At 39.3% G+C, this 23,889-nt stretch overlaps 1 long non-coding RNA gene across 1 annotated transcript in view; it reads left to right on the plus strand.

Moving 5' to 3' along the window:
- The window catches only part of LOC139674098 (uncharacterized), a 48,905-nt gene that overhangs the window by 16,831 nt on the left and 8,185 nt on the right, over window positions 1-23,889 (plus strand). Inside the window, exon 2 of the long non-coding RNA XR_011698273.1 lies at window positions 16,131-16,276. This is a non-coding gene — a long non-coding RNA (uncharacterized lncRNA). The remainder of the gene's footprint in view (window positions 1-16,130; window positions 16,277-23,889) is intronic.

Genomic DNA, 23,889 nt, shown 5'->3' on the forward strand with positions numbered 1-23,889 from the left:
CTATCTAAAGCCCTGCATGGATGGAGTCTGCTCTGCTGTGACTCCCTCAGCCTAACAATTTGGCAGTGATATTAAAAGTCAGCTGAGATATCTGTGCTAATACTTTGTTGCTGGGGGCAGCCTAGCAGGGTGGAGCGCTTGTGGTTTTGTCTTCTGTGTTCAACAAGAGCAAACAAGATGTTTTCAGGGTCTGGCACCCAATTCAGCTTTCCTCTCAGGCTCTGTCAGACAGAGCTTGGCATTTAGTTTGTTGACTTGGTGAATTTATATGCTAGCACTGATCAATAGCATAACATGTAGTGTTTGTCACTACTGCACATGGATCCCGAGTCTTGCATGGATCAGGAAATAAATAAAGTACTATGTAATGAATCCATAAAAGTGTGGTTTCTTTTTTTATTCTAGTAGACAAGGGAAATATATGGAAATGAAGAGAAAACACTTTCTGTTCTTACAATTATTTAAACCTATATCTTAATATGAATCTTTGTTAATAAAATAAGTGTGATTATTTTTTTCTTTCTTCTGCCTTTCCCACACTGTTGTGCTATTCACTTTATTATTGCTGTCACAATCTGCTCTCTGTCCAATATGATTGCTATCCCCAAAGGTTTATTCTACATAGCAAACATCCTGTAATAGTGACCTACTCTAATAACCGGAAATTTATTTTTAAACTGCATAATGCCTACTCCATATTAATCTGTTTCTTTTCAAGAAAAAAAACCAAACCAAAAAACAAACAAACAAAAAAAACCAACCCAAAACCAAACCACAAGCCTACTAATAAAAATCTACTAATATTGCCCAAAGCCTGATCATTTTCCACAAAATTTTCTATCTTGTGAAGTCCAGAATGTTCACTAATTTGGGATAGCAACCAGACATTTTTTCTTTCCTGGTCAATAAATGCTAAATAATAAATATCAGCAAACAATCAAATCAGTCAAACATCAAAGGTCAATGCTCATCAGTCACAGTCTTTTTGGAAGCAACTTTATTCTCCTCATTTCAACCAGTAGTTGCGGAAAGAAGTTAACCCTTGCTGTGCATAGATCATGGTCTAAAATAGTGTGTGACTCTCACCACTCACTCCAGAACGGGTTCATTTTTATCTAAGTCCTTTCCTTTTCCCTTTTTCCTTACCTATCCTTGCCTTTGCAATGCCACTTTGGGATCAATGCCACCGTTATCCAGTGGGTGATAAGACATCAGTGTTGATTTTTCTATCTCTAATTGATTTCCTTGGGAAGCAAGAAAACCTATCACGTCAGATCCTTCTTCAAAGGACCCAGTAAGTTTACATTCACTACATCTGCTGGAATATGTAATGAACAAGTGTAAGCCTTTTGGGTTTCCTAACACAAAGAACTACTACATCTTAGGCCCTACTTTAATACCCTTAAGCCTGAAGGGTCACATTATCAAATCTCTGCTCTATCAAAGTTTTTCAATTCTATCATTTTTCTTTTTTTTTTTCTTCCTTTAAACATAACTTGACAGTACTTCTTTCAGATCCATTTTATATTCTGCATTGCCTGCCTGAAGGATATCGTTTGCATATCTATCTTAATGAAGTTGAGTTCTGTATCTACTACCAGGCTATTTTGTCCCAGATAAATCATCATATCTGCTTCTGTCAGAGGGACTAACGTAGTGCATGGATGAGAACACCAGCTGATTTCCACTGGTCTGTCTCTCTTCTCCATGTATCATGCACTCTGCACTGCATAACTAGCCCCTAGTGCTTCCCTCATCACTGCTCTGACACTGATCACCTTTATGCTTCATGGCTTTCCTTTTTAGATCTTGAGGGGTGCTGCATACACTCAGACCAGTTTGCAGGAAAGAAAACTTGGTCTGTGTGTTAGTCTCTCTGAGAATTCAAACAGAAAATAAAACAAAATTCAGCAAAACTACAGCATAGTTTTTCTTCCCAGCTTGTCTAAATCCTTCTTCAGATAAAATGCTCACAAAGCTGACATTAATTCTGACAGGAAGAATGTGCTTAATGCTTCACATTGGTGCTTTCCCATGTTAGCATTCAACTTGGACAATATTTAATAAAAGCCTAACGAGTCATATCTTAATAATAGAACTGAGACAGAATAGAGTGTAAAGCCATTAACTTTTGTAGAGGTTGCCAAAATATTCTGGGAATAAACACATTGCTATCAGTTAGAGTTACTAAAATGTGTATGCTATCCAGTGACTGATGGGCCACTGCACTCTTAGTAAGGGATTTGAGTTATTAAAACAATTACAAGATGTATGATTGGTTGTGCTTCCAAACCTCTAGGTGTATAGTGATTTTGTTTGGCTCGTGTCTAATTAAACTTCTAGAAGGATGAAAATGTCTTTTCCAATTCTTGAATGTATTTGCTTTTGAAATGCTGGTTGCATTTATAGAACCCCTGCTTGGGAGTGGCTGTGGCTGAGCTGGTCTCCCTGTGTCATGGTGAGCTGCAGCCTGTCCCTCCACACTGTCATGGTGACAACTAGAAACCAGCACACGAAATCCTTCATGCTCCCATGGACACATACTTGTCTCCACATAAGCTTGTGCCATCATTTTTCCTTTTTCCTTCTCTCTAGGCAGGATTAAAAATGTGCTAAAAACAAAAAGGGGGGGGGGGGGGGGAGGAGGGGGAAGCCCCAGCAGTCTGTTACTTGGATGCATGGCTAATTTCTTTTAGTGTAAAACAACTTTTTTTTTACTTCTGTTTCACATTTCAATCATTGTGTCACATGCAATGAAAATGAAAAATAGAAGTGCATCAGAACAATTTGGGGTTTTATCCATGTCAACATACGCACTTTCTCATCCAAAAGGAGAACATCTGTATACATGGGAATGCTGCAAATGTCAAAAAATTAATACAATGCAAAATTTTAGAGACTTCCTTAGAGCTGGGAACTGTACAAGTCCTGCCATGTGGACTCTTGTAGCAACATCCTATTAATTTCCCTTAGAATTATTTTCCATAGAAGCAAACTGTCTTTGATATTTTGTTAAAAAAAAAAGTTGCACCAGTTCAACACACTTTTGCAATAAAAAAAGCAATCAGCTAACTTCTAAAGAAAGGCTTCTCCTGCTGGAAGGTCCACAATATTTATGTAAAAGTAAAGACTGCACCTCTGTGGTAGTTTTAGTTAGGCCTTTTGGTAAGTCTCAGTTTAGTAGGCCTGATAGTGCTACACAAATTAAGAGAGGCAGGTGTCACCTGACTTAAGCAACCAAGGAAATATTTCATACCAGATGACACAAACTGGGATAGGTAGAGTAGGAGGTGTTCTCTCAGTTCCCATCATGGCCGAGGCAGAGGCAAGACACGCAGCTGCTGTCTTGCTCAAGTAAGCCTGGGCTGCTGCCCACTGCTACTTCACATTTTGTTTGCGCTTAGGGAAATAACCATTTTATTGTTAACCTCCCTCTTTTGCCATGCTGGGTGTCTTTTGGGGTGCTTTATGGATCTAGAGTGATGGGATCTGTTTTCAGTGGGAAGTAGAAGATTGTTGTTAGAGCTAACATGTGTAGGTGTATGTTATATTGTAGTTTTCTTTTAATTTTCTCTTTTCTGTATAAATATATAGAATTATTTTAAATCTTTGAGGTTTTTTTTCTCTCTCCCTTTTCTCAGAAGGTCAGGGAAGGAGACTGACTCTGTATTGGGCAGTTGGCATTTGCCAGCTCAACCCAAGACAACCAGTTATAATGACTTGTTTGCACCCTTTTTAAATAAAACAGCATTTTCCCTCTCGGATCTAGTTCCAGCATTCAAAATCTTTACAAAGACAGTAGAATGCTGGGGTCAGATGTGGTGAGGTGGAGCTTCCCACTTTCTGGCATGAAAGTGCTTCTACATTTTAATACTGAGCAAGTCAAAGCTTGTAAAAAGTAATTTATGAATTTGGATAGTAGTCTATGCTTGAAAACAGTTGGTGTGATTATGGACAATAATGAGGAAGCAGGTGGGATACCCCTGAGTTTCCACTGAAAATATGCAATAGATGACTAGAAAATGAAACTTGAAAGAGTACTTTCCTTCCCTGGCATTTGCATTTTCAAAACTGTTTTGACCTTTGCCTATGTGCTGTGTCTGGGGTACATTTGCTAACAATAGTGATCTAGTATTAAAAGTAACTATGCTTATAACTTTCTCTTGAGCCTTAGCTGTCCTATATAAAAATTATCAACAAAATAGATCGAAGAAAGAACTGTGGATTCCAAAGAAAAATAATGTATTGTAAGAAAAGCAGCAATAAAAGGGTGAAGAAAATGAAGGCAGCAGCAGACAGTTAGGATGATCAAAAATTTTGGGTTGGAAGGGAGCTCTGAAGGTCATGTGGCCCACCTTCTCACTCAGAGCAGACACTGAAGTTAACTTGCAAAGCAAAAATTTGAAGAGAAGGGATTTTTCTGCAGTGAGCTGCTTGTCTTCTCTTTGTCTAAGACATGAGGTACACAAGCTGCAGATAAACCCATCTATGATACCAGTCAATGCCCAGCATACCACATTTAACAGCCCTCTGTATCAACTGCTTTTACTTCCAATTACTGCTTCCCAACCCAGCTCCTTCCCCCTGCAAAGACTAACTGACTGATGCTGCTGAAGTCGCATAAGTGCTGATAATACCAAGAATTTGGTCTGCACTTTATCAGCAGCCCTCAAATCTCATTACCAGGTGGATAGACATCATTATCTCTTTATCCCATTGGGAATAACAGTGTGCAGAGAAGTTCCTTGCTGAAGGTCATACAGCAATCACTGTAAAAGTTTGCAAGTGGAATTAAGGTCAGTTGTATCCTCATCACAGACACTCACATATTGATAAGGCTGCTGGCATTGCACCCATGCAGTTATCAGGACCATTAACTGAACCTCCTTGGTGGGGATGGGAGCGTTAGTGACTAAGAACTGTCAAATGTACCTGTCTAGAAAGATGTTCTCTGTCCTGAAAAATAAGATCTAAGCTAGTGTTTATGTTATGCTAAAATTGAGGCTTTCCTAGTGTTTCATGTTGATGTCATGTAAATTTTTGCTGTGTAGTGGGATTATGGAAAGCATTTCTTATCCCTTCTCCCTTAGAAAAAACAAGAGTACAAGACACTTAAAACTGGATGTGTTGCTAAAACCAGTACATAAACCTGAACTAAGACATGAATTTCATGTGTAAACGCTATGGAAGGCTCCTGAAGATAATAAGACTGGCTACTGAGGCTTACCTCTACTATGATAAAATGTGTTGCCTGCTGACAGAATGTTAGTCTGGAACAGAAGATCAGTGGATCATGGCTATTCCTTACTGTTAGTTATTTTCTAACTGATCCAGTTTGAACAGAAGTCCATTTGATCCAGCAAAATGCCATCATTTTCCATTGTAGATTCAGGCAGGTCTTTCTGTTTATGTATGTAAATATTGCATTTGTTGACTATTTATTTTCTTCCTTTTTTTTTTCTGTCTCAGGAGACATCTTTATTCATTACATATCTAAGTCTTTTACTTTAAGTTCTCTAGCTATGAAGTACAAGATATAATCCCTCAATTTATTCCAGTCTAGGAAAAAAAATCAACAGAAGAAAGGCTCAGGATATGTCATAAGATTTATTTTCACTTCAGTATTTTAGACAACAGATGATTCATTTACAAAGCAGTGATCTGTGTCCAAATCTGGACTTCCTGACAAATGGACGTACAAGACAAATACACATTCTGAGTATGATTTCTGATTATCTATGACAGGTACCTGAGGGTGTCTGTCTCTTTCATAGTTTGAGAATCTTTGTATGGTTCTTTGTGTAAAAAATAAAGTTCAGCTGAACTGAACTGAATTGATACACTTCAGGGATGAAATGAGGTCCTGATTGTTGACAAGAAAAATGGTATGATGTTTGGTTATGTTATTAATCTTAAGAAAATGCTTTAGGGTTAAGAATTATTGTTTCAAATATATGTGAGCACTTTTGAAAAAAAGTAGAAAAGTTGAGAGTAGTAAAATAGATGCAACTTTTAAAAGAATTTTTTTTTTAATTCAAGCTGCTTAAAATTAATTTAAATGTCTCTTCCTAGTCTAGTGTGTAAGATAAGCTACAGATATCCACAGTTCCCAAGAAGGGGAAGGTGCAGTAAAAACACCATTGGGGGAATTAATTTCAACCTATTATTCTTCAGCATGTATATTGTTCTCAGTATAATTCTATTACCAGATACTATACTGAAATGGAGCAGGCAGAGCCAGATGGAGCATGGGAACCTTGAATAGATGCTCACAAGAGCTCATTCATTTTCAGCTACTATACAATATGCAAATGTATACACTGTGATTTGTAACTGACCTTCAAACTTACCATCTATATGCCACAGTTCCTATATGGTGACTACCACTCAGTCTTCCTGCCAGTTTGACAGCAAAGCATCTCATCACAGAAAGTTTCACAAATATACAGTTTAGTTATCAGTATTTTGAGAATTTTCTTCCTTGCTATTTCAGAATTAACCCTATTCCAGGCTAATAATTACATGGGGCTTGTGACATTCCTCATCTGAGAATACAGCAATGGCTTGATAAGTAGAAACATTTCCTTCTTATGCTTTATAGAAATAGAGCTGTTTGAGTGGGCAAATGCGGTTTCTGTGACACACACATCTGCTGTACATAGTTTCTGATCATAGTGCAACAGAAGTAAACATAACTGTTTCACTGGCTCATCAGGTTCTGGTGAGGTGCAGAAAGTGACAAGGACAGAGAAATTTGTTGCTGTAGGCCATGGGGTGAGAGCAGAGTCAGCACCTGAACCAGCCAGCACTGGAGGCGAATGCTCTGGGCAATTCTCTGCAGAAGCACAGGCAATGTGGATCAGTGGTAAACGAAAGGGCTGTACCTCTATCTCTGGCCTTCTTTATGCATGATTAGGGTAGAAGTAACATCATGATGGATTTCCTGTCCTCATGCTCCTTCCTATCTGTAATGGTTTGACCCATGGCTTCTTCAGTAACCATTGTATTTAAGGAAGTTACAAGTATTCCACACGTGTCTTCCACATAGCAGTGGGGGAGTGGTGTTGTTCTTACTTCTCGGTCCTGGGCTGAAGAGCTGGAAGGAAGTGGTGGAAGTTTGGTCCCTCCGGTGCCTGGTGGTTCTCCTGTCCTGGGTGAGATTGTTTCATTCTTGTTCCCCTTCCTTGAGGTTTTTAATTGTGTTTGTTTTGATTCATTCGGTTTCTTTGGGTTGGGTTAGTGTCTTCCCTATTTTCCGGCTAATCAATCCCCTTTTCTCCCTTCCCCTCTCCCCTGGGGGGTGAGATCCTATGTATTGTGTATACAGTGTGGTTTGTAAATGTTAGTAAATATAATTTATTCTTTTTATTCAGTTCAGTTTCTTTAGAGTGCATTTCTTTTCAGTTTTTTTTTTCCCTTTCCTTTGCTGAGAAGGTTCTGGGAGGGGGAAGGGGGGCCAGTCCAGGGTTAGCAACAGCTAGGCCAAACCTGCGACACTATCTCATCCCTAAAATAATTTTGCTTCAAGGCAACAATACTACTGGGAGTAGTAGAAGAGATGAAAATGGCACCAACCTGTGTAGCCAAGACACTCTCTGGTCACAGTGAGAGCTGGGGATGGGATCAGCTTGATCATGCATCTGATGAGTACTGTGGACCTTCTCTGCCTCTTGCCATTGTGTACAGACAGGTATTGAAGAAACCTGGGGCAATGGGTAGAGGGTACCTTTTACCCACAGAAATTTACAGAATGTGGGCATTTCTTTTTACTCATTTACAGAATGTGGGCATTTCCCTGTTTTGTGGCAATCTGACACTCTGGAAATGCTTCTGCTGATTTTATTAAAAAATTTTCTACAGTCTTTCATTCACATTTTGAATTTTTAATCTGAGAAGTTCTGCTTGACTCAGAGATCCTTTTAATGGCCAAAATAAATGCCATTCCATTAAGCAAAACTATTCTGTGGAACTATGAAGCCTACTCAGCTTACCAGGAGGCTCAGTAAGGGATAATAGGAGTGGAAATTGAAATTAACTAAAAGACATTTGTAAGCCGAGATCTAGCCAACATTTTTTGAATATTAGAAATCAAGAAAATAATTCTAGCTATCCAAATATTCTCACCCCAACTGTTTAATTTGTTAAGTACACTTTCATTGTGTTTATATTGTATAGTGTATTGTATTTTACAGGGGCTTGGAATATTGTCTCTTTACAGAAAGGAAGTTGTTAAACAATTGTCCTTTTACATCTGTCAGCTCAAGGCTATTCATATTTATTCTAGTGGAAGCTGAACCTTTCAAGTATTTCCTCACATTCATCTGTCTTATCCCTCCCACGACAGACAGTCCTCCAAAACAAGTCAGAGACTTTTGCGAATGACAGGTCACCGTGCAATTGTGAGTTCCCCTCATCGTGTCCAATACAAATAAACAGATTAGATGTTCTCTGATTATAAGAAACCTTGCCAGAAAAATGCTGTAGCCAATTTCTCTCATGCTAGTTACTCTTAGGCACAAAAATGATAACGAATTACACATTTTGAGTTGGCTAGTTTGTGCCGAATGTAGGACACACTTGAACATTGTAGCTTTGGAAGTTTGATTCAGGTTGATAATAAATGACTTCTCATTCCACTAATAAGAGATTGTGTGGAAGGGGATGGAACAGAGAAGACAAAACCTAATGAAGAGTGAAAATACAGAGACTGAAAAATGAAGGGAAGAAGGTTCATCCATCCTTATTACATACACAAAAGTTAAAACAGGATAAGAATAAATGTTGAAATGTGGACCAAAGAAAAAAATGGTTTCTGGCATCCCTCAGCTGTGCAGAAACATTCCTAATAATTTGTACTTCACACAGGAAATCATAGCCACATATGTCATTTTGAGAAATTCAGACTTCTGAGATTTGAAAAGTTCTGCTACTTTTTCCAGCACAATACAGCTACAGTGCTTTAAATTATAAGGGAGTAAATCAAGAATAAAAGACTTGATTTCAGTGGAGTTTACTGGATTTATATCGTAATTGAAAGTCTTGTGGGTGAGGAGCCATGAGATGTTACATATACTTGTTCCAAAATGCAAGATGGATTATCTCTACAACCCAAGTGATGAGGCCATTTCTTGCATTTTTTCAGGGAACAACTTGTTTGTATGAGGTTTTCTTTCATTTATTTCAAGTAACAATGAAAAAAACATTCTGAAAATGGCAGGAAGGAGAAACAGCAGCAGGGATCTGGCAAAAGCAACACATTGAGTGGCTCTATTAATAAACTGATCAAGGCCAGAGTATGGGCACAGGCATTGGCTGGAGGCAGCATGGCCCCTTCGCGCTGCTCTGCCAGGCACAGCAGAGTTTGAGAATCTTCGTATGATTCTTTGTGTAAAAAATAAAGTTCTGCTGAACTGAACTGAATTGATACACTTCAGGGATGAAATGAGGTCCTGACTGTTACCAAGAAAAATGGCATGATGTTTGGTTATGTTATCAATCTTGAGAAAATGCTTTAGGGTTAAGAATTATTGTTTCAAATATATGTGAGCACTTTTGAAAAAAAGTAGAAAAGTTGAGAGTAGTAAAATAGATGCAACTTTTAAAAGAATTTTTTTTTTTAATTCAAGCTGGGCTGGGTCCAGGTCCTGACACACAGCTGAGTCAAAGTCAACCCTCTTCACAGGGGTTTAGATGTGTGAGTTTATCTGTTTTGTGCTACCTGCCACAAAGCTTGGAGAACCGGCCTCATCTTGTTATATTTGCTATCATAGAAGTGGTCAGTGAATTTTCCAAAGGTCGTGGGAGGGAAGTGAAGTGCAGCCACTTTAGGAAGAAAGGAGTGGATGGCAACAACTCTTTCTTCATATCAGTAAACACCTGGAGAACATCTGATGAGGGAATGAAGAAGGTTCAGGCCAGTTCTTGCTTTCATTAATTGTTGGTTTGTTTTTTCCCTCTATCTCTCTTCAGGTGTGAACACAATAGGTTAAGAGAAAACTCCCTGTCACTGCAGGTTCCCTTGGAGATGTATTGGAAGGCTAAACCAGACATGTCATACCTTGGGGCAGAGAAAGAGCAGTTTAAAATCCCAGTCTTTACAAAAAGGAGGATGGCAGTTGAGGGATTTCTGCACTGATCAAGGGTGGGTAAAATGTAACTTTATGGGACAGACACTTCCCACAGATCTCTTACACACACTGAGATCGAGGAGTGGATATATCTGTCACACACACTGGCACAGTACTAACACCTATATGGCCCTGGGAGAAAAATGCAAAGGAAATCCACAAATGCTGGCCCTGACTCCCTTCCTTGCAGTCTGCCCATACTGGTCCTGCTGTGACTCCCTGCCCTGCTCTCTCCCAGTCTTCTACCCTAGCTTCACTGACTGCATCATCCCTGCCTGCTGTGCCCTCCTCCCCTTCTGTATCCCTGGGATTTCTTCAGTTTGTTAACTCTTTGGGGCAGTGACAGATCATTTGCATATGGCCCTAATGGACGCTGTTCTTGGCTGGCCCCAAGGCACAACCACAATAAATGTGAGTAACAACAACAGTGACAAGCAACATCAACATTAGTAATTACAATAATTATTATTGTTATTATTATACAGTCACCAGAATGACTTGGTAATTATTTGCATAATTTGTATAAATAATTTACATAAGAAGAATAAAAGACTGTTCCCATATCCAGAGAAGATCTCAGTCTTAGTGGTTTCTTCCCTGTATGTGCCAAGGTTTCCCACTGCTGTCAGTGGGAGATTTTTTTCTTGCTTATTTTGAAAACCAATTGCTCTGATGACAGAAATCAGTGGGAGTCCCAATAACATGTGGCTTCATCCAGTGGGGTGCTGAAGGTGCTTTGCTACCTCTGTCTTCAATTAAGGTCTTTAGAGATGAAGGTACTCAGCACTTTTCAGAAGCTTCTCATGATGTGCAGAACTGAGCCCATCAAGGCAGCTGTTTTGGGGCTCTGACAATGCAAAGCTGAGCAGAGATTTTTTTTTCCACTTCTTAATTGTCTATTTACAAAATAAATTCCAGCAGCTCAAGAGCATTTATGGCCTAATGGAGAAAGCCCCAGTGGGTGGCTTTTTGGCTCTTGAAGAGGAACAGCCTCATCAGTGACACAGAGAAGAAAGTACAGATCATGCACACAAGGCAGGGCAAGGAGCACAGGGGAAACAGAGATGACTTAGAGAGGTGTTTGCAGAGTACTCTTCCAAAGAGCCTGGCATTGCCTCCAAGCTGGCAGTCTTGGGAGGACAAACACTGTATTTCAATTTAGTGCAGAGAATAGATTCTGAGAGGCACAAAATGTCTGTGACAGTGTGTGCTGTCATTTCAAGGGTGTAGTTTCTGGGGTTTCTTGCAGTTTTTTAGTTCAGGAGATATTGCAGGGTGTGCCTGGGTCTCTATGGGAGAGGTATAATCTCTGGCACACAACATTGGGTCACTTGGCTCCAGAAGAAGCATAAAAATTAAGTTGGAAGAATGATGAGGAAAGGGATGCAATAAGAAAAGCTGACATAATATGGGATGGCAAAGCAGAAACTTCAGGTTGCCACAGAAGAGCCCTTCTGGGATTAGGATTTGTGGCTGAATGCTGTGCTAAATCTCATATAAAGAGTCAGTTTGACAAGAGTCAGCCTGAGAGGGTAAAGATCATAAGGCAAGTTCTCCAATGCCCAGAAAACCAAGGGCCCATCCCTTGGCTGGGAGCAGACTCTGCCCTGCTGCTGGGAGGGGAAGCCCAACAGCACCAGATGAATGCACTGTGTAAACCCTCTTCATCTGCCTCAGTACCAGCTGGGTTAGCTTATACTGCCGGCAAAGGCATGTTTTCAATGTTTACTTTCTTGTCGAGTAGTCAGCATCCCCTTTTGCTTCTGGAACTGCTCTGCCTCTGCATATGGAGTAGAGAGTAACAGGACAGGCTGCAATCGCTGCTATCTAAACACATTATTAAATACGGGCATGCCAGATCTTACAGGGCTCTGGCCTTCCTGCACTTGTTTAACTTACTGCTGAACAAGTTAGAGCATGCTTCCACTCCACAAAAATGCATCTGCCCAGACGTGAGAATTTCAGCTGCTTAAGTCTGAACACTGACAGAAAAGATAATTTGTTGTGTGATACCAATCTGCTTTTTGCCTCTGTAAAACTGACCAACTTACCTTGAATGTGAGGACGCTCCAGAGCCCCTCAGAAAAGTTACTTCAAATTAGTGACCTGTGACCATGCAGAAAAATATACCGACCTTTCTGACCATAAACCCAGACTTACTCACAGTGTCTCTATTTTGCATTTATTTTATGGACACCAAAAAGATAATTTGGGGTTGTTTTTTCATGCTGGCAAGCCTTTTACCCAGCTATTCAGCCACCTCAATAACCTCCTTTCTTAAACACTATTCTTCATAAACCAGCAGCCCTACACACTGTCAATTGCAGGGCTAGGTTAGTTTTAACAAATGTCACATTACTTCCCCTGTTCTTACAACTCTTTCCCTTTGGGAAGGTCTGACTGTGTACCTTGAAACACTTGTTCCACTCAAGATTTTAGTTTTGAATATTGACAAATCATCTAGGAGTGAAGATGTTTCTGAATCATTATTTGCCGCCTTTAAATAACAGGATATGCCCAGGAGAAGAAGATTTTTATCTCTTGGTAAGTTCCAAATGTTAATTCAGCTTTAGTGGAAGATAAAGGTAAGTAACTTGCATACTAACTACGGGAAAACAAGAAATCCCTATAGATTGTCTCCCATTTCTTATTTAATGTATATTTTCATATAGACAGATGTTATTCCCAAAGCCATAACTTCTTATTTTCTTTTAACTGAAAAAACATCTTAGTGCCTGTAAATCAGAAAAGAATCTGTTCCCCAAGTTTTTCTTGAAGTAAATCTCCATTTTTCAGCTGATCTCCTGGCAATTGCTTCATCTTCCAGAGTTAATTTTCTCTTCACTGTATTGCTATCTTCAGATTACCAAAACTGATGCCAAACTGGACTCATAATAGATGCTCACTCAACATTGTTTTTGCATTATACATCATAGAGGTCAGGATGTGATTACATTATTAGATTTTATACATGAAAGAAGTATCTCTATTTGAGGAATCAGTTGAGAGGAGAGGGGGAAGGCAGCCTTTGTGTACTATATTGAAAGACTAATCCTTAGGGCTTGATTTTGTGAGTAACCTTGGTTTTTTGCACCTGCATGAAACTAAAGGCATTTACATGTCTAGCTATTATACCTGATTGCTGGCTAATTATGCATGTGAGAATGGAGATGAGGGAGGGAGGAAAGTAGATCTAAAAATATTTTTTTCTTGGTCTTTTAGATAGACTGAGATATTTCCCCTATAAAACCCTTTACAATAAGAGACTTTAGGCAGGGAGAGGAGAGGTATGGCATATGAATACCAATACAAATGCCATTTTCTAGCCATGGCATCTGAATATAAGTGAAAACATGTAAATATTCTCCCAGCCAAATTTCAAAGCAAATTAAACTTGATTTTTTTTTCCTTTCAACAATCATTAAGGGCTGGAGAAGAAAATACTTATGTTTCAATACAAAAGGCATAGCAGGTCATTTTGTTCATGGCTTCGTTGAGCAGGACTGTTTCCTTTAGGACTGTGCTATTCTAAAAGTCCTTGTCCTCACTCAAAACAACAGTGTGTGGAATATGGATGATTTGCCATCCTTAACACTGTAAATCACAGCTGCATCAAAAACACTTGATAGAGGGAGAGGGAGAAGGAAGACAAAAATTGTGTTAGGGCTCCTGTATTTTTATTACTCTAGGGAAGATGAAAAAAAAATGAGAAAGATACATTGTGTTTGTTCAGCAATGGAATATGCATCCATGAGAGCTGACAAAATGCTCCCAAATACATTCATTTTGTCTGGCATTATATAGAACACGTTTTCAGGGGTGCCAGGTTACTAAGTCTTCAAATCCATTTACTGTGACCTGGAACAGTTGTTGATTTCCATTTCAATAGTTATTAGGGGTTTTTTCTAACCATCAACAAGGATTGAAATAAATACATTTTATTAGAGTTGGCAAGTCTGAGAACAGATGTGAGATCTCCCATAATCTAAAGGCAGGGAGCCCATGGGACAGAAGTGTTCAGGACAAGGGCTGTTTCCTTCCAGAAAGCATTGGCTGTGGAAATTCTCAGTGTGTGAGGTCTGCACACATTTCAGTTATGTAAAAGGAGAACTGAAAGGTATTTTAGCCAGTTCTGGTGCTTGCTGTTTTATTCTGTTAATTCACAGTGAGATATAATACATTCAGTAATGATATATTTGTTTGCACTTGTTTGCGCTGCCTAGCCCAGATTGCACAGGCATTTTACAGTATTAGACCCCAAAACCCAGACCCATAAATCACAAAGAACATCTGCTATTCCCTTGTGGGAAGGATCTTAAAAGAGTGTCTTCTGAGCATCTCTGTTGTATGTCATTTATTACAAGTGGGCCCTCAGCCTGGAACAAAAGAGACCTCCTACATCCTCTTCCCCAGGCAGCAATTAACTGACCTCATCTTCCCACCCCCTTCATCAGCCCCCACAATCAATTATCCCAATCAGCCCTTCTGAAGAAGACAACTGGATGAACAGGTGGACCATTATTCTAAATACTTTGGCCACTTGGAAAAAAGTTTAATGCCACAGGGTACTTATACAATGGTGGTTGAAATTGTACAGAAACTGATTTGTGTAAGAGTATTTGATTGCAAAGTTCATTACAATATTTTTCTTTTTTTTTTCTTGAATGTGCATACATGTGCCTGCGTGTGAAATAAAATTTCACAGGTCTTTTGAGGTCTTTTCAATTTAGTACATAGAGTTTATAAAAGTAGTAGTAATTCTACATACCAGCTCCTGGCCTCTGAAAAATAATATCTTGATAGGACTGTATAGCTCCTAATTATTGTCAGAATAAGAATCTGTGCATAGAGGCTGACTTCAGCCCACAGAGTTAAATAGTAATATGGTAGAGGGCAGCAATAGGTGGTTAAATGCAGCAAAAGTGCTTTTGGTCCTTGGACACTCATGGGCCATAGTGATGAGTACGCACTGGAACAGGTTGCCCAGAGAGGCTGTGGACTTTCCTTCACTGGAGATATTCAAGACCTATCTGGATGCAATCCTGTGCCATGTTCTCTGGGAATACCCTGCTTGAGCAGGAAGGTGGGACCAGATGATCCCTGTGGTCCCTTCCAGCCTTATCCATTCTACATGATTCTCTAATTATAGTTAGTGTTCTACCAGTTTACTAGAGGTGAGTTCCAAAAGTACATAATATTGTCAGGCCTTACGCTAACAGAGCTTGGAAAACATACATTGGCTAAAGAAGATGTCAATATTCTGGAACACTTACTGTGAATGAGTCCATCTTTTTACTTTATTTGAACTAAAAATCTAAAGGAAATAGATCCCCAAAACTAGAAGTTTTGAGTTGAATCACTGAAACTCGCTTAGATGTTTTCTACTGCATTTGCTATGTTGCATTATTATTACTCATGCTGTTAGCAATATCAAGTGACCTCCACTTTGCAGAAAACACCCAGGACTTATTTCCAAGCACTCAATTACACAGCAGATAAGTATTATTACCCAATTTTATAGACATGGAAACAAAGAGAGAAAAGCATCTTTTTCAAGGACAAGAGTTTGTCTGTTCTGTGTCTTAGTTGAGCCTGCTATGCAGTAGGCCATACAACTTTCAGCTGGTTGCTAGTGATTAGGTGTTTTTATAACAAGCTCTTTGTAATTCTTACTTTTTCCTAAGGTAAAGGATTGGTGCTTGTCTGTAATGTCTATAAAATGCTAAAGCTGTTAAAACACAGTTTTTGTTGTATGCCATCCAATTTGCAGTTGGGAAACTGTAAAATTTGCCTAAATTGGAAACATATGTTGTGCTGGGAAGTAGGCAATGGAATAGCCACCTTTGCATGTTTGAGATTCATGCCTTTTCTGCAATTTACACAATAATAAACTGAACTAATGAAGCTAGTTTAGCCATTATAGATCATTTTATTTGGTGATATAAGAGTCTTCATGCTAGAGAGGGACAGGAAACATTTTTCATGTCTTGTAAAATCTTTCAGGATTTCAGAGCTGTTCCTGTTCAAAATCAGGTGAACCTGGAGGCCACTAAAAATGCAGCGTAAAAGAAGTTCCTCACACATCACAGCATGTCAAAAGTGAAAGGCCAAGTCCTCCTTCAGGATATGGGATGCTCAGCTTAAAGCAGGTAGTATTTTCTGATTTTCACCAGAACTTCTGTACTTTATAACTGGTATAAATATTTTAAGGGGGGGAAAATGTTTTAAATGAACTTGTTTTCCTTGATTAAAAAAATGTGTTTCAAAATTTCTGTCAAACACCCCTTTATATTTTCAACAAATATGCTGTGGCTCAGATATGTCTCCTGAGACTTTGGCCTGAGAGATTTTCTTGCTCTCTTCACTCGGAAAAAAGGCATGTTTTTTGATATTTATTGTATGAATCACAACCAACCACCCTTAAAGTGTGGATTCAAAATGTGCTGTGAGAAAAGCCTGTGACAATGCAACATTATTTCTCCATTGCTGTCCTTTCCCTTTCTTCTTCCTCTACTACTGTCTTGCTGTGCTTGTTAAGTGTCTTTAAAGGAAAGGCTTTGCATTTACGTTCAAACTGATGTGTCTTAGGCATTTTATTTGGCTAGGCTGTGTGTTAAATTTTTCTTTTAAACCTTCACTCTTACCTTACAGAGTTTCCTCCTGTTTTACTTGACTGTTTTCTTCCTGTCATCTTTTCTTTTTTCTTTCTATTTGGCTGTCATTCCCTTTAGGATGGGAAATGGCTGCAGGCCAAAAGCCAGAGAGCAATCATAAAAAGCTATCAAAGGATGAGTAAAAGATGAGAGTAAACACGATAGTGTTGTCTTCTGAAAGCATAATTAGCACTCCTACCTTCCTCGCCTGACTATAGACAAGGATATTTTTTGGGACTGTGAGAAGGACAAAACTGTATACTCTATTCATACAGATACATGACTAATTCTGAGTTACTACCAACTAAAGTACATCTGGTAAACACTGGGCACATGGAGAAAATGCTATGAATTTATGCATACCCATAATTAGCTCTCCAGCTGAAGGAGAACAAGAACTTGTGAGAAGGCCTGACAAGTGTAAAGACATGGATTAGCTAATAGAATTTTTTTTTCATTTAATAATTCTTCACCTATAATATTAGAAACCTTGCACTATTGAAAAATATTATGACAGGAAACATTTGAATTACACTAGTAATAACCTTCTCTCCTTGCCCAAGTGTTTAAACAAGCTTCTACTGAAGTGAACCCATTTGCTGAACAAAAATTGCTTCATTATATTTTTTTTGTATGGTTCTCATTTTATTGTTATCATGGTTATTTTGCCATTATAATTAGTCCCATTGCTTCCGCTCTTGTGCCCCAGACATGATAAGAATCAGATGCTCTTCAAGAATTCCTGTTGTAAGAAGAAAACCACGCAAATGAACTTCAGACAAATTCTTTCTGCACTGTGCTTTTACTCCCATATATATTTGAGATCCATATTTCGAGGACACCCCTGACCTTTTAGAGCCAGATGTTACAGCCTTGGCAACTAAGGTTAAAATGGAAAGATCACAATTGAGAAAAATAGTGGTGTATCATGCACCTCTATATCATGTATCTTCAGGCAAAGTCCTATTGATGCTTATGACATGACATCTTCCTTGTTGCATATTTATGCCTTACCACTGGATTTCTAATCTGTGTTTAAGAAGTCTGGATAACTAGAACATCAGAATAACATTCTTACACCATATTTGAGGTTTAAATGACAGATATATTCCTTTAAAATATCAAGAACTATATTAAAACTGGTTTGGGCAAATGCTGGAGGGCAAAGTGTACAGCTGATTTACTGTACTAGAAAAAACCTGCACTGTGGATCTGACTCTTCTATCTGACTCTTATTACAATTTGCTTTCCCATTCAACATTTAGTGAGGCAGAAGTCAATCAAATAAGAGTATTATCCTCTAACAGTGTCTATGGAATAAACAAGTGTCTTAACACACTCATTTGCCTTAAGAGGTCAGTGTAGGGATCTACTAGTGTTATGAGCTTAAGATAGTTAATCTTTTCAGAAAATTACATCAGAACTGTATTCACCATTTTGAGGAATATTTTGACATGACCTCATGCTGGAAGCAGCTGCTTGATTAGAGTGATTTCTGGAAGAAGTTTGTCTGTGTTCTGCTTCAGTACATTCCTCCTTTTTTCATCATTATGCCAGAGGTGTACTCCAACTGCAAAGAGCAGATCTGTATTCAAACTTCTTCAAAGTTGGGGAGTGTTTGATGTCTAAGGGCAAATGAAGGTTCCGCACAAAATAAGGTTGCAGGCAAAGGCACGTAGCAATTACTTTGAGATACAGGATGAGAGTTCCTTGGAAAATGTTGATGCTCTTGTTCTTTACTTTGTTTATGGCTCTAGGGATGAGTTTCAAGTGGCAAAAGAGTGGAAACAGGCCAGGATATGTCTCTGTGGGACACTTGCTGTCCCAGATGTTCCTGCAAAACTCTTTGTTTATATATGTCCATGTCTGATTTTCTGCCACAGTAAAAAAAGTATTCCCAGAGAAAGCAAATATTCTCATAGTCTCTGGAGGCAAAATCAATGCAGTGCATCAGACTGTGGCTCTGAAGTCCCAGCAGAGCCTGGAGAATGAGCTTGAAGCAGAATTGATACACAGGCTGCATGAGAGGTCAAACATCCTTGAATCTTGTTGTCTGCAGCTCTTGCTGCTGATACTGAAGGAGAGTGGCAGGTTCGTGGTAGATGTGGTGTCACTAATTGCAAAGGGCCTGAGGAAGCTGTGCAGAGCCCTTAGCAGCTGGAAGAAGCCCTGGGGAGAGGAAGGCATCCTAAAAAGTATACAAGACAGGCACAAACAAGATAATAAAGGATGCAGAATATTATATACTGCTACATAAGTTTCACTGTGATTTGGCTTTATCTGTCTGTTAATTAACATCCCTGACATACAACAACTTGGCTGATTTTATTCAGTTTCATGTTAGCAATTTAAGGAACCTGGGCAGCTCAGTTTCTTTTTTTCTTCCTGAATCACACTTCTTTCCCTCCATTATGTCCATGTCTCATGTGTGCTGGGGAGCCCAGAACGTGACAATACTCCAGCTATGACCTCACCAGTACTGAAGAAAGAGGAAGGATCACCTGCCCCATCCTCCTTGCTTTACTTTGTTCAATGCAGCCCAGGATAACCCTAACAACCCTAACCCTAACCCTAACCACTAGTCTTTTTCTGTTGCAAGAGCACATTGCTGGTTCATGCTGTCTTGTTAGTTGTCATGCTAAATACCCATTTCAGACATCATCTCCACCACTGACTTTTTACTAGCCAGACATTGCTGCCTAATTGCTCAGGAGAGGCTTTGCTTCCCAAGAAGTTCCCCAGCTGTTTCTGGAGACCATGCTCAGCTCTGCCACACTGACAGGCATGGCAGAAAGTGCTGCCGTTGCCAGGGTTTGAGCTCTAGGCTGAGTCTGTGCTTCCCAATGCAACTGTTTGGACCTCCTGGGTTATGAACAAAGGCAGAGCACTCCACTTTGTGCTGCCTACTCAGTTGCCCCCAGGTATGGCAGAGCAGAACAGCTCCAGCTGTTTGTGGCACTGAAGTTTGTGAAGATCCTCATATTCTGCACAAGTATGCTCACAGGTTTTGTGCATGATTTGCATATTAGTCATGCTCCTTCAGTACTGGTACCTGAGAACGGGATTAGCTACAGTCCCCATCAAAACCAATGAGCACTAAAATAGTTCCACATGGCACAACATAGCCCCAAGTGACAAAGCACGCTTTATTTTCCTCTCCCAGAGTGTCTGAAACAAGCCATACTGAATGATGTGTCACATATTAAGAACAACTTTATTTTTATCCTCCTGGAATTCCAGGAAGCTAACTCCAGTGCCCTCACACTGACTGAAAATGCATGATGTGTCCTAATAGTTAAAGGCAGGACAAGGCAAGTATGTAAAAGGGACAGTTAATTAGTTGCTCCATAAGAAACTGAAATGCTGTTATATAAATGGTGTGTTTCTGACAGGCTTGAAGGTATCTAATGATTTATAGCACTAGAAGAATTTTGATATATTGTCTAGAAAGTCTCTGAAGTTTATGAGACAGATCATTTCAAGTCTCTTTAGTGAGGTTTATTGGAATTTAAATTCAAGAGAACACCATGTTGCAGGTCATCTTAGCCTTTAAACAAGCTCCTATTATTGGAGTAGGACAATATCTCCAAGTTCACCTTGTCTCGGCTGCATCTTTCTGTCCTGCAAAAAAAAGTGGAAATTAACATCTTAAACATGACAGTACAGTTTTTCTAATTGATATTTTAGAATAATTGGTATTGATTATCTGTTTTCAGTGCAACAACTATGAAAGCTTATTCAGTGAGCAGGGCGCCATTATTCTCAGCATGCTACAGTTGGATCTCCTGGCTGCATGAGTCAGACAAAATATGTTTGTGTTTGAGCAGCTTACACAGTGCATTAAGGTGAATGTGAAGATACTTTGTTCTTCTGACCACAACATTTGGCACCATCTTGCTTAACTCTGCTATCGTGTCTCATATTTCCAGCTACAAGTGTGTACTACAAGTCTTTCTTGAAATACAGGATTTTTAATTGTGCTTAGCAGCCCCCTTAAACCTCCAATCAGATCCTCAAAATATGTGACTCAGGAGAGGTTTTTCCCAAATGCACCAAAAGTATCAGATATTCCTGGGTTGGAGAAAGGAACTGAGAGAAACCCATGAAAAAGAGAGTTTTAAAATTAAAATCAACTCTATGGCCAAAACATTTTTACAATTTTCTTAAATAATTTAGTCTGGAAAGCTACTCCAGTCAGATCAGTAAGATTTTATATCATGCTATTTTCAGTTAGGGTTCTTTAAAAAATTTTAGCTATGCAAATTTTCACACAGAAATGAACATCCTAGGTGTTGTGATACAAAACAGTGTAATTATACCAAAACATTTTAGATATTTAAATGTCAGGTCCAGGAGGTGCTAAACAGGTAATAATACAATGATGTTTTCTAAAGGAAAAAAAAATAATGAAAAGATAAAAGGGAAAAAATTTAGTTAACATAATAATAAGGCTTAGCTTTTAGCAGCTGTTTTACATCGTCAAACCATTGCTAAATTATTAACTAATTGATACCAGATCCTGCACGTTCTAGCTTGGTGCAGAGTCACCGGGAGGACACCAGCAGTGTTGTTGTTGGCTGAGTAGGTACACAAATGTTGCAATGTGAGTGGTAGGAAGTAGTATTGCCATAAAGAGCACAGTACAAAACCCTCGGAGTACTGGTTCTAGCAATAGTAACCTTGCCTTCGAAAGGATACAACTGCTCTTATGGGGTTGCCGTACATGGAAACCAAAATGATATTAAGCTTTAATAATGAAATTATTCAGTAAGTAAGAGAAGGACAAATTTGTGCTCAATAGAACACAAGAGACTACTTGCTTTGGTGACCTAATTGCTGCAGCTATTTTTTTTTAAGAAAGAAAAAGAAATTATTATGATAGCTGATTAAAAGGTGCCAGGGAGCTTATTCACATTTGCCAAGAGCACACAGCAAATCAAGCTTTATGACTTGAAATGAACTTGGTGCTTTGTCCAGATTAAATTAAGAAAGGAGGTCACTGAAGTAAGGAGTTCAGAAGAGCACTTGAGAATGGAAGTATGAGAAACGAACAGCAGAACTGAAATGCAAAAGGTAAAAGAGAGACAGAAGCCATTTTCTGTTTCTACTATTTATGTTCTTCAGAGGCTAGTGAGCAAAAAGAGGGGAAACTATTCAGGAGCAAGAAACCACAACAACCCATCCTACAAAACTGCATTAAAAATGTAGTCACAGGAATGAGTGGGAAGTGATGGGAAATCTTTGGCACATGTCCAAGCAGTACTCATGGGAATGCTACTATACCCAGACACCAACAGGAGAGCTCATTTTGTTGTCTGAATGAAGGATATATGGCACAAAAATTAAAAGAAAATAAGAGGATTCTGACACTGCAGAAGTTTCTTGATAAAATATATAACTTCTTGGGGCCTCGTAGTACATTCTGTGTTTAGAAAGTGGTAAAAAAAACATTTATGATGAAGTCCACAAAGGAGATTCTATGCAACATTGCAGCCTGTTGTGTTCTGGCAGCCTCAATGTTCCAAAGGCAGGATATTCCAGCCCAAAATAAATATGGAAGGGTTGGATTCCTTCGTCTGAGGTCCACATCTGCACAAGGCACTCCTCTTTCCTCCGCTATCAAAAGAAACAATTCCTCTGATCTCTCTTAGATGTACCCTTCAGGAGATGAAATGCTACCTAGACGAACTTTCCCATATTCTCTGTCAGTGAGTTTAGGACGACTGAAAAACAGACTGCTAAAATTTAGCTTCCCAGATTAGGGCATGTGACTCACAAGAAGTGACATCACTAAGCTGTTATGCAGAGCCAGAACTAATTGCAACTAGTAAACAGGGGAGAGAGAAGCAGGTACAAGCTCCTACCTTTTAATGTGATCAGCACATAGCTACTCTAAGGATTCATGACAAGAAATCGTGTAACTGGGGTCCTACATCCCTTTGCTGCTCTGTTCACCTGAGTGGCACAATGCAAGGGCAGAAGAAGCCCCCACAGTGGAGCTGCAGAGAGGCAACCAGCTTGGAGACAAAAAAGATGGGCACGTTATGAGATGTTATTCCAGCTTTTCCCAAATTGTTTAGAGTTTTCTGGCATGCAAACTACAGTGTTTCACATTACCTGTCCAAGGCCAGTGGGAGATAGATTTAGGCAGAGCATGTGTGTCCTGCTTCACTCAACCCACATAAGGGATGCTAAAAATCTCTCCCACAATTATACACATATGTCACTGGCAGGATATTTGCCCATTGCCATTAAATAACTTTACTATAATTCCTACCATGTGGAAAATGTCTCAAAAGCATATTTAATGGCATGCAAATACCAGCTGGCCAGGTTAACAGTCTCCAGTGCAAGACTACATTCGGAAACGTGAGTGTATCAGCAGTTCGTACTTAGAGAGTGGAACAGCACATGAAGCGCTGACAGATTCCTCTGCATCCTTCCAGTTAACAGGCTGTGAATGTTACTGTGGTGCTCTGCACTTCAGGTTTGTTCTAAAAATGTAGTCTTGTAAAACATTCTTCATGGACCTTTCCTGAACCTGGACTGAGTTTTTCAAAGGTGACTATGGGAGTTAGCTGTTTCTCAAAGATGTGCAGTGGAAATCATTCTTTCTTCTTTTGAATGGCCCTGTATGGGCAATTTATGGGAGCTGCTTAAAAATACTATTGAAGCTCAATCAATTAGGTGACTTGCTATGTTAAAAAGTACATAAAGGAACCATGACAATCTTAATGAGGATTTTCCATTGGTTTCTATGACTTCTGCTATTTTGTGAAATATGCCCAGTGAATTACAAATTCTTTTATTGAGAGAGGAAATCTTGGCCAGGGCCCCAAGGTTATTACTCACTGTATTCAAAGGGTACTTGGGGATCTTTAATTTCCAACTGGAGAGCTGGCAGAAGGACAGTAGGTTTAACATTTTCTCTGAAGGATGACACCTCTAAAAGTGCCACACGCTGCTTATTACTGCAGTACACTGGATGGGAGCCAAAGTCCCAGTATGGGACTTGAACCCACAAGCAGTTGGCTGTGAGACAGACACGCTACCCACAGAGTCACAATGACACCTAGTAGCATCTTAATTTAATAGACCACTTTTTTCAA

This window comes from Pithys albifrons, chromosome 7 (genome assembly GCF_047495875.1).
Source record: "Pithys albifrons albifrons isolate INPA30051 chromosome 7, PitAlb_v1, whole genome shotgun sequence".
NCBI classification, from domain to species: domain Eukaryota; kingdom Metazoa; phylum Chordata; class Aves; order Passeriformes; family Thamnophilidae; genus Pithys; species Pithys albifrons.